Source organism: Ovis aries, chromosome 5, assembly GCF_016772045.2.
Source record: "Ovis aries strain OAR_USU_Benz2616 breed Rambouillet chromosome 5, ARS-UI_Ramb_v3.0, whole genome shotgun sequence".
Classification (NCBI taxonomy): domain Eukaryota; kingdom Metazoa; phylum Chordata; class Mammalia; order Artiodactyla; family Bovidae; genus Ovis; species Ovis aries.
In genome coordinates this window covers 53,540,045-53,556,401 of record NC_056058.1, presented here as the reverse complement: position 1 = coordinate 53,556,401, position 16,357 = coordinate 53,540,045, and positions in this window count along the sequence as shown.

Here is a 16,357-nt window from a genome sequence, read left to right as displayed (position 1 = left end):
ACAATGAATTATATAGTCACCCTATAATTTCCTACCAAGAGGTAACAATTTATACTTTCTTCCAAACACAAGCAGTTGAAACCATTGAGGATTTTGAGCTGAGACATTTCAAGATCAGATCTATAGTTTTTAGAGATCCTTGGGGTAAAGAATATGAATTATAAATCTGGAAGCAGAAACTATGGGTAACTGGACTTTTGGTCTGGCATGGTATTGGTTTTTGTTCTATCCTGATGCCCTTCATGTATTTGAGAAGAAATTCCTGGATAGGTTTGTGAAAAGACATACTGAGGGGTTTCAAACAGTGTATGTCACCAGGGACAGAGGAGAACATAAAACATTTAGGGTCAGATCAATACAAAATAGAAAGTGTTTAGGAGCCTGGATGACCTAAGTAGTTGCCTCAACTCTCCTCTTTGTAGGCACATCCTCAGGACCACTACTTATGAGCATTCACTCACTTCTATTCAATGCTGTCACTTAAAAATAATTCCTCTGAAAAAAATGCAAGCATAATCCTGAAGCCAAATCAGAGAGGAAAGAAAAGATTGGATGAGAAGCCAGTAAAGAATTCCACATGTAGCTGCTGAGTTCTGAGTAAGATCAAAGATAATTCTGAACACCTGAAACAGGGATGCCTTAAAAAGGAAGCCTACCTGGCAATCATCAGTCCCCAGAAACAAACATAGTTATAAGGCAAAAAAATTAACAATTGTTGGGCTTCTCTGGCGGCTCAGCGGTGGAGAATCCACCTGCCAAGGCAGGAGACAAGGGTTTGATCCCTGATCCGGAAAGATCCCATGTGCTGCAGAGCAGCTGAGCCCGTGTGCCACAACTATTACGCCTGTGCTCTAAAGTGCCAGACCTGCAACTCCTGAAGCCTGCATGCACTAAAGCCAGTGCTCTGCAACAAGAGAAGTCACTGCAATGAGAATTGCAAGTACCACAACTAGAGAATAGCCCCTGCTCTCTGCAACTAGAGAAAACCCCATATAGCAATGAAGACTCAGTACAGCCAAAAGTGAATAAATATTTTTAAAAATGAAAAGAATGGCATTGAAACATGTATAATATCATATAAGAAACAAATCACCAGTCCAGGTTGGATGCAGGATACAGGATGCTTGGTGCTGGTGTACTGGGATGACCCAGAGGGATGGTACGGGGAGGGATGTGGGAGGGGGGGTTCAGGATGGGGAACACGTGTACACCCGTGGTGGATTCATGCTGATGTATGGCAAAACCAATACAATATTATAAAGTAATTAGCCTCCAATTAAAATAAATAAATTTAAATTAAAAAAAGAAATATTGCTGACTTTCAATAGTACAAGAAAGCATGGATTAAGACCAAGTTGGCTACCTCTTTAAAATGAGAGACTCCTCTCTATGCCACCCACTTGCTTTGGATGCTTATGAAGAGTTGCTTGAGCAAATGAGCATTACTGAGAGCTTTGTAGGGTTATCTTCAAAGAATCAGGAAGGTCAAATCAAGTGTGATGGCTACTTACATAGGAAGCAAAGGTCTAATACTGGGGCAGTTTGTACAAGTATCCCTAGTCCCCAGTAATGGTCTATTTTCCTAAAGCCAATTTATAGATTTGAGCTATTTTAAAGACACACCCTTTCCTAGTCCAACATCTCCACTTTTACATTCCTTACACTGCAACAATAGAAACAATACAGTATTTCCTCATAGATAAAAGCCTAATTACTTCATTAGGAACACTTTTCTCTTAAAAAGTATCATATTCCCAAGGGGTGAGGTAAGACCAGGAGAAATAGAATTTTCATGGTTTAAACGTCATTAAAAGTGTACACATACATATATACATCAATATGTATATGTATGTATACAAGGCTCAGATGGTAAAGAATCCACCTGCAGTGCTGGAGACCTGGGTTCAGCCCCTGAGTCAGGAAGATCCCTGGAGAAGGATTTGGCTACCTACTCCAGTATTCTTGCCTGGAGAATTCCAAGGACAGAGGAGCCTGGTGGGCTAAAGTCCATGGGGTAGGACATAACTGAGGAACTAACAGTTTCACTTTCTTTTTCATATAGATATATATATTCCAACCTAAAAATGGTGACCATAATTGCAATATTAAATAAATATCATTTGATTCAATTAAATAAGTATATACCAAGATACCTTTTGAAGGTTCTAAATTAGGCTAGGCTCCCTGAGGAACATGGAAGGAACCTAATAAATGTTCTGTGGTCTTGATATTATATTTTGGGAAAGTGTCCACAAGAAAGCGGGGAAGGAGCAAATATAAAGAGACCAGAGAAAAAACCCCAAAAGAGATACAGAAATTAAAGCTAGAGACTGTTATACAGAGTGAAGTTAAGTCAGAAAGGGAAAAATATCATATATTAACACATGTATGTGGCATCTAGAAAAATGGTACAGATTAACTTATTTACAAAGCAAAATAGAGACACAGACATAGAGAACAAACGTATGGACACCAAGCAGGGAAAGGGTGGGTGGGATGAGTTGGGAGATTGTAATTGACATATATACACTACTGTATTGGAGAAGGCAATGGCAACCCACTCCAGTACTCTTGCCTGGAAAATCCCATGGATGGAGAAGCCTGGTAGGCTGCAGTCCATGGGGTCGTGAAGTTGGACACGACTGAGCTACTTCACTTTCACTTTTCACTTTCATGCGTTGGAGAAAGAAATGGCAACCCACTCCAGTGTTCTTGCCTGGAGAATCCCAGGGACGGGGGAGCCTGGTGGGCTGCCATCTATGGGGTCGCACAGAGTCGGACACAACTGAAACAACTTAGCAACAGCAGCGCTACTGTATATAAACAGGGTTTCCTGGTGGCTCAGCGGTAAAGAATCTGCAAGCCAATGAAGGAGACATGGGTTTGATCTCTGGATCAGGAAGACCCCCTGGAGAAGGAAATAGCAATCCACTGCAGTATTCTTGCCTGGGAAATCCCATGGACAGAGGAGCCTAGTGGGCTACAGTCCATAGGGATGCAAAGAGTCAGACACGACAGCAACTACACAAGTGGATAAAATCGATAACTAATGAGAATCTACTGTAGAGCACAGGGAACTCTACTCAGTGTTCTGTAGTGACCTAAATGGGAGGGAAATCCTGAAGAGAGGAGATCTATGTGCACACAGAGCTGATTCACTTCACTGTACAGCAGAAACTAGCATAACATTTTAAAGCAACTATACCCCGATTAAAAAAATTAAGAAAGAAATTGAAGCAGTGTTTGTCAGAGTACGATCAAAAGGCCACTTGCCTAAGAATCAGTTCAGTTCAGTTCAGTCGCTCAGTCGTGTCCGACTCTTTGCAACCCCATGAATCGCAGCACACCAGGCCTCCCTGTCCATCACCAACTCCCGGAGTTCACTCAGACTCACGTCCATCAAGTCAGTGATGCCATCCAGCCATCTCATCCTCTGTCATCCCCTTCTCCTCCTGCCCCCAATCCCTCCCAGCATCAGAGTCTTTTCCAATGAGTCAACTCTTCACATGAGGTAGCAAAAGTACTGGAGTTTCAGCTTCACCATCATTCCTTCCAAAGAAATCCCAGGGCTGATCTCCTTCAGAATGGATTGGTTGGATCTCCTTGCAGTCCAAGGGACTCTCAAGAGTCTTCTCCAACAGCATAGTAGGGGTGTGTACACAATGTAGACCCTCAAATGCCTTCATAAACCTAATAAATCAGATTCTCTGGGGATGAGACCAAGAATGCAAACAACATTACATCAGTCTCATGATAAAAATCCTCCAAACAAAATGAGAATACAATGCAAATACTTTACCAGGACCCATAATGTCCCACATGTTCTGTCACCTGCTTGCTTCTGCTACCTCGCCTCCTAGTCTGTCCTCTGTGCCCCACCCCCACCTCCCTAAATGCACACATCTCACTCTCTTATTAATCTCCAGTTACACTGGGATTCTTTCCAGTCCTCCAATGGCAAACTTTTCCCATGTTGTCCTATAACTGACCATCTTGTTTCCTCTTCAGAATGTTTTTCGTCGTCACCTCAGCCAGTGCAGCCACCTCACTACTTTACATGCTTTGTATTCCACAGACTCCACAGACTTTCTTTATAGTATTGTGTTAGCATTATAGTGCTGCAGAAATACCACAGACCAAGTGGCTTAAGGCATCACAAAAGGATTATTTTATAATTCTGTAGGTCAGAAGTCCAATTCATGCCTTTCTGGGTTAAGATCAGTATTCAAGCTAGGCTGCATTTCTTTCTGAAGGATTTAGGGGAGATTCCATTTTCTTCCAGTTCTCAGAAGCCATTCAAAATCCTCGGTTCATGGCCCCTTTCCTTCATCTTCAAAGCGAGCAACATTCTAGGTCTCTGATCATTCTGTGCTCACACCTCCCTTTGACTGTACCCATGAAAGATCCCCAACTTTTATAGACTCATATTATTATGTTGGGAAATTAATAAGGATAATTAATGCAGGGTAATTTCTCCATGTTAAGGTCCTTAGCCTTAATGACATCAGCAAAGTCCACTTTGTCACAACAGTAATATATTCACAGATCCTAGGCCTTAGGACATAGATATTATTGGAGGCCACTATTCTGCCTACCACAAGTACTTAACACTTTCAGAAATTACCTTACTTATCTGCTTATTTATGCACTTACTGTCTTTATTATCCTGCTAAAACTGAAGCTCATCCTAAATGTTGAGTACCTGGAAACCATGCTAACATATAGCAGCTATACAATAAATGATGAGTGAATAAAGAGTGGAAGGATGACGTACTTGCACAGAAAATTCCTTAATTATTACCATTTTATTTATGCTCTTTGATTTCTGTGTCAGAAGTTAATGAAGTCATACTTATCAACTCTACCCAGTTAGCCAGTTTTCAATAATTCCAGATCTCTAACAGCCTCATTTATACTACGTGGATGGGGCATCTAGTCTATCTGTGCATGCATGCTAAGTTGCTTCAGTGTCTGATTCTTTGTGACCCTATGGACTGGAGCACACCAGGCATCTCTGTCCATGGGATTCTCCAGGGAAGAATAACAGAGTGGGTGCCATGCTCTTCTCCAGCAGATCTTCCCACCTAGCGACCAAACCTGTCTCTTGTGTTTCCTGCATTGGCAAGCTGGTTCTTTACCACTAGTGCTACCTGGGAGGCCCTAGTCCATCTGTATTGTACTCTAGACATGCTTTACCTTGCTTGGAGAGTGCCTATAAGGGAGAAATGCTTTATGTCTAACAAAAATCCCTCTTACTGCCACTGAAGCTTCTTTCCTCTACTGTGGCTTTGAAGAACAGAGAACATACTGTTCTTTCAAAACACTTCAAGAGATGCAGAAATCAAATGATTACAGAGGGATGTACAGGTGATAGAAAAGAGTTCAGGCAGAAGGGTGAAAGACAATATAGAGTGGTGAAGACTGTGTGTTCCATAAAATGCATGCTGAGTTGAAAGGAGAATAATTCTGTGTTGCTATATTTTGTTACTTTTCACGTGAAAAAAGTCTAAATTTTCATGTGAGACGTACTTCTAGCTACAATAACGTGCAGGTAAGAATTCTTAGGCTTCAAACCATTAAGGAGTAGCAACTAAAATCTTATTAACAGCAACTAAAAATCCAAACATATGTGCACACACACGTATATGCACACAAACGCATGCACAAACACAACAATCTGTCTGAAGCACAGTCAAAAAAAGAAAAAAATTGCCACTGCAACCAGGATTTGTGAGAGCAGTATTTCAGAACAAGGAAACTCACTGAGGTGAGGTGTAAATCCTAACACCACTTTTCTGCTTGGGAGAATTTTTAACTTTTTTTTTTTTTTAACAGAAAATGAGAGTCTGAGGAGCCAAAATAGAGGCAGCAACTACAGAGAGGTAGACAAGTCATTAGGATTTTTGCAGTTTTCAGGAAAAGGAAAACAAAAACTGAAGTTCAAGGATGTCAAGGCTGTTAGTATAAGAGGAAATAAGATTTTTCAGAGAAGAGAGGGTAGATATATAAGCCTAAAAGTGTTAGTCACTTGGTCATGTCTGACTGTTCACAACACATGCACTGTAGCCCAACAGGCTCCTCTGTCCATAGGAGTCTCCAGGCAAGAATACTGGCATGGGTTGCTGTTTCCTTCTCTAGAGGATCTTCCTGACCCAGAGACGGAACACATGTCTCTTGTGTCTCCTGTACTGCAGGCAGATTCTTTACATGTGGAGCCGCTGGGGAAGCTACATGAGCCTACAACTCCGTATTTTCCCTTTGAGACATTTGCCAGTTCTCAAGCTGTGTCTTTACATGTAACACAAAACCACTTTATTGCCACTAAAGCTTCTTTCCTCTATTAACTCTGAAGAACAGAGAATATCCTATGCTCCTACTTGATTTCAGGAGATAGAAATCAAATGATTACAGAGCTCATACAGCTGATGAAAATGAATGAAGTAGTTATGTGGAAACAGTAGGGACTGGTGGGGTCTCCAGTGAGCTGGAAAGGGCACACTGCATCTAAAGAAGGCAACCACTGAGGACAAAGAAATGTGTGCTTTTTAGGAACAGGAATTCTGTATGTTTAACACAGGATAGTAGCTCTGAGGAAACACAATTGGAGATGAGGATTCCAAGGAGGAGGGACCGTGATGAGAACTCCTGCCTTTCAGTTAGAAATTCTGGAGATCTACACCTTAGGAATGCTTCTCTTTTTTATTAAAGAACAAATCTTTTTTTAATACTTATTCATTTTTATTTTTTGGCTGCATCAGGTCTTAGTTGCAGCCATGTGGGCTTAGTTGTCCTGCGGCATGCGGTGTCCCCGTTCTCCAACCAGGAAACAAACCTGAGTTACCTGCATTGGAAGGCAGACTGCTAACCTCTGGACCAGAAGCAAAGTCCTTAGGAATACTTATCTTTACACTGATCTTTAAAGAAACTCTCTCCCTGATTGTATTGAATGTATATGTCTTTAGTGTGGCCAACTGCCAATGAAGAGGATAAATAAATTTATTGAGGAGTATAATATTATCTAAAACCTCTATAATTTCCCTACAAATATTTAATATTCATAAGAAATTTTTGAATATTTAATATTCATAGGGACTATTTCCCTACAGATATTTAACCAAAAATTACCAAGAATCTCAAGAAAGTGACTAAAACAAAAAAGACAATAAAATTAGCCTAAAGTTCATCTTTTATATATCTAAATATATAGATATATGTATGTATGTATATATACATAAAAGCTTAAGAAATATATGGAAAAGGTCTAACATATATATACCTGGAATCTCAGAGAGGAAAGAGAATGAGATACAAGAAATACTTGAAGTCAATTGCTGAGAGTTTTCTAAACTGATTTAAAAAAATCAACCCACAGCCTTAAGAAGCTCAGCAAATCCTAGACAAAACCATACCTAAGCACATTAGAGTCCAACTGTAGAAAACAAAGCAAAAAGGAAATTTTAAATGAAAAGAAACAAAACATTAGCTTCAAACCATCAACAATAAAACTAACTGCTTTTTGTTTAAAAGAAATAATGGAACAATAAGATAACGGAATGACATTTTTTAACTTGTTAAAGGAAAATAAATGAACAACAACAACAACAAAATCACTAACTTGGAACTCTGTGCCTGGTAAAACATCCTTCAAAACCAAGGGTTGAACAAAGACATTTCCAGAAAAAAAACAATAACTGAGGCAATCCATCACTAGCAAATTCAGATGCACACATGACGACATCAGGATTTGCTTTTACTTCACTTCATGCTGTGATTCCATCATCCTTTTTGTGACCTTTTGTGACCTTTTTTTTTTCTTTTGGTGGTAGTTCATTGCTAGAACTGACCCCAGGCAGATTCAGGCTTATTTTTGTGATTATCAGTTGAGTGAAAAAAAAGGGATCTCATCCAGAAGTTCAAATTAGAATTGGGTCACATGTTTCAAAAAATCACTAAATCCCAGGAGTCAAAGTTATGATCATGTAGATCTTGGCCACACAGAACATCTAGCTAGAAGTGAATCAAGCTGGCTCACCCATGTCACATGGAAGAGATGATGTTCCAAGTGAAACAGGAGTTCTGTTATTCACACAATGGGGAATGGTAAACAGCAAAGAAGGACCAGACTCCTGACTTGAGACACATTTACAGCTTCCTCTAGGGTTCCATACATTCTCTTATGTAAATCAGCAGCTCTAGAAAGGTTTGATGTGTCTGTTAAGCCTGGGAGTCTCAAATCATGTCCCAGATGCAAAATCAAGGGAGACACAGAGGTTACTCTTGGTTAGTCCTAAAAGGCCTGCATTTGTCAGTATCCTGACACAGAATGGCCTATGACTTTTGGAAACCCACATTCAATTGGTTCCTTTCTTTCTTATTCTATCCCTCTTTCCTTCTCTTCCTAATTCCCTTCTTTCCCTTTCCATTTTTCAGTTTTTTCTCATGTATACTGGATAGTATGAATGGCAACCCACTCAAGTATTCTTGCCTTAAGAACTCCATGGACAGAAGAGCCAGTGTGGCTACAGTCCATGGGGTGGCAAAAAGTCAGACATGCCTGAGAGACAAATATTTTAACTTTCATTCTGCATTTATCTGTCCAAGATGGCTCCTCTTAAATCCAAGGCTTTCTTCTAAAACATTTAGAAGTTCAACTTCTTTCCTTTACTTTCTTTCAGTATTTCATCCTGAATGTACAACTTCCTGGATAGTCAGTTCAGTTCAGTCGCCCAGTCATGTCCGACTCTTCTGTGACCCTATGGACTGCAGAACGCCAGGCCATCAGCAACTCTCGGAGTTCACCCAAACTCACGTCCATCAAGTCAGTAATGCCAACCAACCATCTCATCCTCTGTCGTCCCCTTCTCTTCCTGCCTTCAATCTTTCCAAGCATCAGAGTCTTTTCAAATAAGTAAACTCTTTGCATCAGGTGGCCAAAATATTGGAGTTTCAGCTTCAACATCAGTCTTTCCAGTGAACACTCGGGACTGATTTCCTTTTAGGATGGACTAGTTGGATCTCCTTGCAGTCCAAGGGACTCTCAAGAGTCTCCTCCAACACCACACTTCAAAAGCATCAATTCTTCCACCCTCATTTTTCTTTATAGTCCAACACTCACATCCATACATGACTACTGGAAAAACCGTAGCCTTGATGAGATGGACCTTTGTTGACAAAGTAATGTCTCTGCCTTTTAAAATGCTGTCTAAGTTGGCCATAGCTTTTCTTCCAAGGAGCAAGCGTCTTTTAATGTCATGGCTGCAGTCACAATCTGCAGTGACTTTGAAGCCCCCCAAAATTATTCACCCACCATTTCCACTGTTTCCCTATCTATTTGCCATGAAGTGATGGGACTAGACACCATGATCTTAGTTTTCTGAACACTGAGTTTTAAGCCAACTTTTTCACTCTCCTCTTTGACTTTCGTTAAGAGGCTCTTTAGTTCTTCTTCACTCTCTGCCATAAGGGTGGTATTATCTTTATATCTGAGGTTATTGACATTTCTCCCAGGAGTCTTGATTCCAGCTTGTGCTTCATCCAATCGAGCATTTCTCATGAGGTACTCTGCAATATAAGTTAAATAAGCAGGGTGACAACATACAGCCTTGATGTACTTTTCCTATTTGGAACCAGTCTGTTGCTCCATGTCCAGTTCTAACTGTAGCTTCCTGTCTTGAATACAGATTTCTTAAGAGTCAGGTCAGGTGGTATGGTATTCCCATCTCTTTAAGACCTTTCCACAGTTTATAGTGATCCACACAGTCGAAAGCTTTGGCATAGTCAATAAAGCGGAAATGAATGTTTTTCTGGAATTCTCTTGCTTTTTTGATGATCCAGCAGATGTTGGCAATTTGATCTCTGGTTCCTCTGCCTTTTCTAAAACCAGCTTGAACATCTGGAAGTTCATGTTACTGCTGAAGCCTGGCTTGGAGAGTTTTGAGCATTACTTTGTTAGCATGTGAGATGAGTCCAATTGTGTGATAGTTTGAGCATTCTTTGGCATTGCCTTTCTTTGAGATTGGAATGAAAAGTGACCTTTTCCAGTCCTGTGGACACTGCTGAGGTTTCCAAATTTGCTGGCATATTGAATGCAGCACTTTCACAGCATTATCTTTTAGGATTTGAAATCACTCAACTGGAATTCCATCACCTCCACTAGCTTTGTTCGTAGTGATGCTTCATAAGGCTCACTTGACTTCACATTCCAGGATGTCTGGCTCTACGTGAGTAATCATACCATCATGATTTTCTGCGTCATGAAGGTTTTTGTACAGTTCTTCTGTATATTCTTGCCACCTCTTCTTAATATCTTCTGCTTCTGTTAGGTCCATATCATTTCTGTCCTTTCATCTTTGCATGAAATGTTCCCTTGGTATTTCTATTTTCTTGAAGAGATCTCTAGTCATTCCCATTCTTTTGTTTTCCCTCTATTTCTTTACATTGATCACTGAGGAAAGCTTTCTTATCTCTCTTTGCTCTTCTTTGGAACTCTGCATTCAAATGGGAATATCGTTCCTTTTCTCCTTTGCTTTTTGCTTCTCTTCTTTTCACAGCTATCTGTAAGGCCTCTTCAGATAGCCATTTTGCATTTTTGCCTTTCTTTTTTTGGGGGGAGTGGTCTTGATTCATGTCTCCTATACAATGTCATGAACCTCTGTCCAAAGTTCATCAGGCACTCTATCAGATCTAGTCCCTTAAATCCATTTGTCACTTCCACTGTATAATCATGAGGGATTTGATTTAGGTCATGCCAGATGGTCTAGTGGTTTTCCCTACTTTCTTCAATTTAAGTCTGAATTTGGCAATAAGGAGTTCTTGATCTGAGCCACAGTCAGCTCCCCCTCTTGTTTTTGCTGATTGTATACAGCTTTTCCATCTTTGGCTGCAAAGAATATAATCAATCTCATTTCAGAATTGGCCACCTGGTGATGTCCATGTGTAGAGTCTTAGATAGTCAATGACTATAAAAACTTCCATTATTTTTTCTCCCAAGGGCACATGCTTTCTTCATTATCAAGATTATCCTAGCAACCTCCTCTTCACCTTCAACACCTAGGTTAAACTTCTGTTCTTTAGACTAGTCTCTTTTCTGATTGACCTAAGTTTGATATGTGTTACTTTCATTTCCCTTATTAAATGACATTACAAGTAAACAATAATATTTATTTCCCTTCCCTGGTTTATCCAGTGGTCATGTATGGATGTGAGAGTTGGACTGTGAAGAAAGCTAAGCGCCAAAGAATTGATGTCCCTTGGACTGCAAGGAGATCCAACCAGTCCATTCTAAAGGAGATCAGACCTGGGTGTTCTTTGGAAGGAATGATGCTAAAGCTGAAACTCCAGTACTTTGGCCACCTCATGTGAAGAGCTGACTCATTGGCAAAGACTATGATGCTGGGAGGGATTGGGGGCAGGAGGAGAAGGGGACGATAGGGGATGAGATGGCTGGATGGCATCACCGGCTCAATGGACATTAGTTTGAGTGAACTCCGGGAGATGGTGATGGACAGGGAGGCCTGGCGTGCTGCAATTCATGGGATCACAAAGAGTCGGACATGACTGAGTGACTGAACTGAACTGAATACCTTTTGATCACCTCAATTGTAAGAACTGCATCATATTAATTAGTGTGGCCTCAGTACCCAGCACACATTACTTGCTCAACACGTTTGCTGACATGAACGGAAAGGAGAATGAATATAAGATTCTGAACTAACTCTGTAAAGCTAAAGTTCTTAGTTTGCTAAATCATTTTGACATTCTTTCTCTCCTTTCAACTCCCTCCCTCCCTTAAGAATTGTTTTATGTATTTTCTGAGGTGTAAATTTATGAAATAGTGTAATATGACAGCAAAGTCTCTTTTTTTCCTATCAGATCTTAGACCATTTAAAAAGTAATTATATGAACTCACAGTGTTATTAGTTATGTTCATTGAATTGGCATTCCCATTATGAATCCATTTTTAATTACATTGGACACATTTCATCAATACTGCTTCTGAGAGCAGCAGAATGTATAATGGCACCTGCAGAGACACACAAACCAGATTAAATGGAAATTCTATACCTGTACAGTTATGCCAACCATGATGGAAGGTCTGATAAGGCCTCGCAAGAACTTCATCAGCTTAAATGTGCCCAATATTATCAGATAAAATACAGGGAAGTAAGGACACTCTGCCTTTGTGCAGGTTGTTTGCATCATTCAGAGCCTTTTGGTTAGAAGTGTTAGAACCCTAACTCGAGTGGCTTTGGGAGAACAAAGGGGATTTGTTGGTTCATGTATATGAAAAGGCAAGGGAGGTATCTTGCTGTACTAGGAGCTTAAGAAAAGCATTTCTAGACTTTTACTAGTACTCTAGTTCAGGAATTATCAACCTGTTTTACCTAAAGATTCAGATAATAACTGTTTTAGGTATTGAGAGCATTATCAGGATTCTCCTGCATACTTTGGGGTGGTGATACGCTTAAAAATGATGTGCTCATTTTTAGGAACTCTTTAAAATGTAAAAACTACTTTGAGCTCATAAGTCATAGAAAAGTAGACCCTGGAATGAATCTGGCTCACATGCTATAGTTTTCCTATCCCTAATAATTCATAGTCCATACTCAAAATTTTATTAATCTTATAATAGCATCCTTTATAATCTTTTTTCTATGTGCAGGAGCTAATTCAGGATAATTCACCATGTTTAGTTGTCAGAAATAATTCAGAATAGTGTATTGTGTGCATTTAGTTATTTTTCTTTTAAAATTAATACCACAGGTGTCTTTCTTTTTTACCTTCTTTTTTTTAAAGTACATGTCAGTTATCTTGTTGAATAAACTCTCATTTTGGATTTGTCTAATGTTTTGACACAATTAGATTAAGGATATGCATTTTTATAGGAATGCTACTAAAGGAGCCTTTCCAATGCACTATGACAGAAGTCACTTGGTGTCAGTTTATCTCAGTATCAGTAACAGTGAATGTTAGCTTTGTCAGTTAAGGTAGTGTCTTACACAGTAAGGTTACTTTTCCCTTTGTAGTCAAAAAAAGCAATCTGTGGGGGCTATTTTGATACTATATAAATATCCTGTTCTGGATCAAACTTACACCTACAAATTCGAGCTTACATTGATGATGTTCCATACGTATTAGTTGCAATTCCACTATAAGAAAGAGCTATCCTTATTTGTTTATTTCAGCATAAAATCAAGTAATTCTGACTTTAATTAATGGGTTATAATTCATTGCTGTCATTATTTACTTTGACATTTAAAGTATTTAAGACTTTATCACTGGGAGCCCATTCAAGCTGGTTGCTGTATCTTTCTGATATATATCTTCCATATTTTTTATAAAATGAGACATTCCTGCCTTTTCCTGCCTCAATCCTGAAATCAGCCATTTTTCTAAGAAAATATCTTGGTTCTTTTCAGTGCTGAGTTGTGTATCACACACATGATAAGGACGTCCTTTGCGGTATCAGTGAAGGTGATACGGGGATAGCAACATGCCATCTGTGACCCTCCCAATGTTCAGTTCAATTCAATCACTTAGTTGTGTCCGACTTTTTGTTACCCCATGGACTGCAGCATGCCAGGCTTCCCTGTCCATCACAAACTCCTGGAGCTTACTCAAACTCATGTCCATAGAGTCGTGATGCCATCCATCCATCTCATCCTCTGTCATCCCCTTCTCCTCCTGCCTTCAAACTTTCCCAGCATTAGGGTCTTTTCTAATGAGATGTTAAAATTAAGTGACATGGATTTTAAAGCAGCCAATTGAAAAATGCCCCAGGGGGCAATTATGAACATGCTTAAAAGTAATGGAAAAATATAAAGTCACAGAAAAGATGCAGAAAATACTAGGAAAAAAGAAAAAAATTAGAACTTAAAAATAAAATAACCTAAATATAAAACTTTTAATGAGCTCAACAGCAGAAAACAGAGGACAAAGGGAACCATCAGTAAACTTAAAACAGTAGAAATTATCCAATTAAAACAGTACAGAAATAATAGGCTGAAAAATCTATGAAAAGAACCTCAGATACCTTTAGAACTATAAAAAGAGACTGAACATTTGTGTTACTGGAGCCCCCAGAAAGAGAGGAGAAAGAAGATGAGACTGAAAAAATATTTCAAAAATGGCTGAAAATTCTAAAACAGGAAAAACCCCATACAGAAAGAAAAAGGTGAGCAAATCCACAGTGGACAGTCAACAAGATATCATTTAATGAGTAAACATCTACTCATACTCAAAGAACTGTAACAAAATCTGAGTATATCTGTTCAGTTCAGTTCAGCCGCTCAGTTCTGTCCGACTCTTTGCGACCCCATGAATAGCAGCCCGCCAGGCCTCCCTCTCCATCACCAACTCCCAGAGTTCACTCAGATTCACGTCCTTCGAGTTGGTGATGCCATCTAGCCATCTCATCCTCTGTTGTCCCCTTCTCCTCTTGCCCCCAATCCCTCTCAGCATAAGAGTCTTTTCCAATGAGTCAGCTCTTCGCATGAGGTGGCCAAAGTAATGGAACTTCAGCTTTAGCATCATTCCTTCCAATGAAATCCCAGGGCTGATCTCTTTCAGAATGGACTGGTTGGATCTCCTTGCAGTCCAAGGGACTCTCAAGAGTCTTCTCCAACACCACAGTTCAAAAGCATCAATTCTTTGGCACTCAGCCTTCTTCACAGTCCAACTCTCACATCCATACATGACTACTGGAAAACCATAGCCTTGACTAGACGGACCTTAGTCAGCAGAGCAATGTCTCTGCTTTTGAATATGCTACCTAGGCTTGTCATAACTTTTCTTCCAAGGAGTAATCGTCTTTTAATTTCATGGCTGCAGTCACCATCTGCAGTGATTCTGGAGCCCCAAAAAATAAAGTCTGACACTGTTTCCACTGTTTCCCCATCTATTTCCCATGAAGTGATGGGACCGGATGCCATGATCTTCGTTTTCTGAATGTTGAGCTTTAAGCCAACTTTTTCACTCTCCTCTTTCACTTTCATCAAGAGGCTTATTAGTCCCTCTTCACTTTCTGCCATAAGGGTGGTGTCATCTGCATATCTGAGATGATTGATATTTCATCTGGCAATTTTGATTCCAGCTTGTGTTTCTTCCAGTCCAGCGTTTCTCATGATGTATTCTGCATATAAGTTAAATAAGCAGGGTGACAATATACAGCCTTGACGTACTCCTTTTCCTATTTGGAAGCAGTCTGTTGTTCCATGTCCAGTTCTAACTGTTGCTTCCTGACCTGCATACAGATTTCTCAAGAGGCAGGTCAGGTGGTCTGGTTTTCCCATCTCTTTCAGAATTTTCCACTGTTTATTGTGATCCACACGGTCAAAGGCTTTGGCATAGTCAATAAAGTAGAAATAGATGTTTTTCTGGAACTCTCTTGCTTTTTCCATGATCCAGCAGATATTGGCAATTTGGTCTCTGGTTCCTCTGCCTTTTCTAAAACAAGCTTGAACATCAGGGAGTTCACGGTTCACGTATAGCTGACGTCTGGCTTGGAGAATTTTGAGCATTACTTTACTAGTGTGTGAGATGAGTGCAATTGTGTGGTAGTTTGAGCATTCTTTGGCATTGCCTTTGTTTGGGATTGGAATGAAAACTGCCCTTTTCCAGTCCTGTGGCCACTGCTGAGTTTTCCAATTTTGCTGGCATATTGAGTGCAGCACTTTCACAGCATCATCTTTCAGGATTTGAAATAGCTCAACTGGAATTCCATCACCTCCACTAGCTTTGTTCGTAGTGATGCTTTCTAAGGCCCACTTGACTTCACATTCCAGGATGTCTGGCTCTAGATGAGTGATCACACCATCATGATTATCCAGGTCGTGAAGATCTTTTTTGTACAGTTCTTCTGTGTACTCTTGCCACCTCTTCTTAATATCTTCTACTTCAGTTAGGTCCAAACCATTTCTGTCCTTTATTGAGCCCATCTTTGCATGAAATGCTCCCTTGGTATCTCTAATTTTGTTCAAGACATCTCTAGTCTTTCCCATTCTGTTCTTTTCCTCTATTTCTTTGCATTGATCGCTGAAGAAGGTTCGTGACTTTGTACAGGAGACAGGGATCAAGACCATCCCCATGGAAAAGAAATGCAAAAATGCAAAATGGCTGGCCGGGGAGGCCTTACAAATAGCTGTGAAAAGAAGATAAGTGAAAAGCAAAGGAGAAAAAGAAAGATATAAGCATCTGAACGCAGAATTCCAAAGAATAGCAAGAAGAGATAAAAAAGCCTTCTTCAGCGATCAATGCAAAGAAATAGAGGAAAAGAACAGAATGGGAAAGACTAGAGATCTTTTCAAGAAAATCAGAGATACCAAGGGAATATTTCTATGGGAGGCCAGGTTAGGTCAGT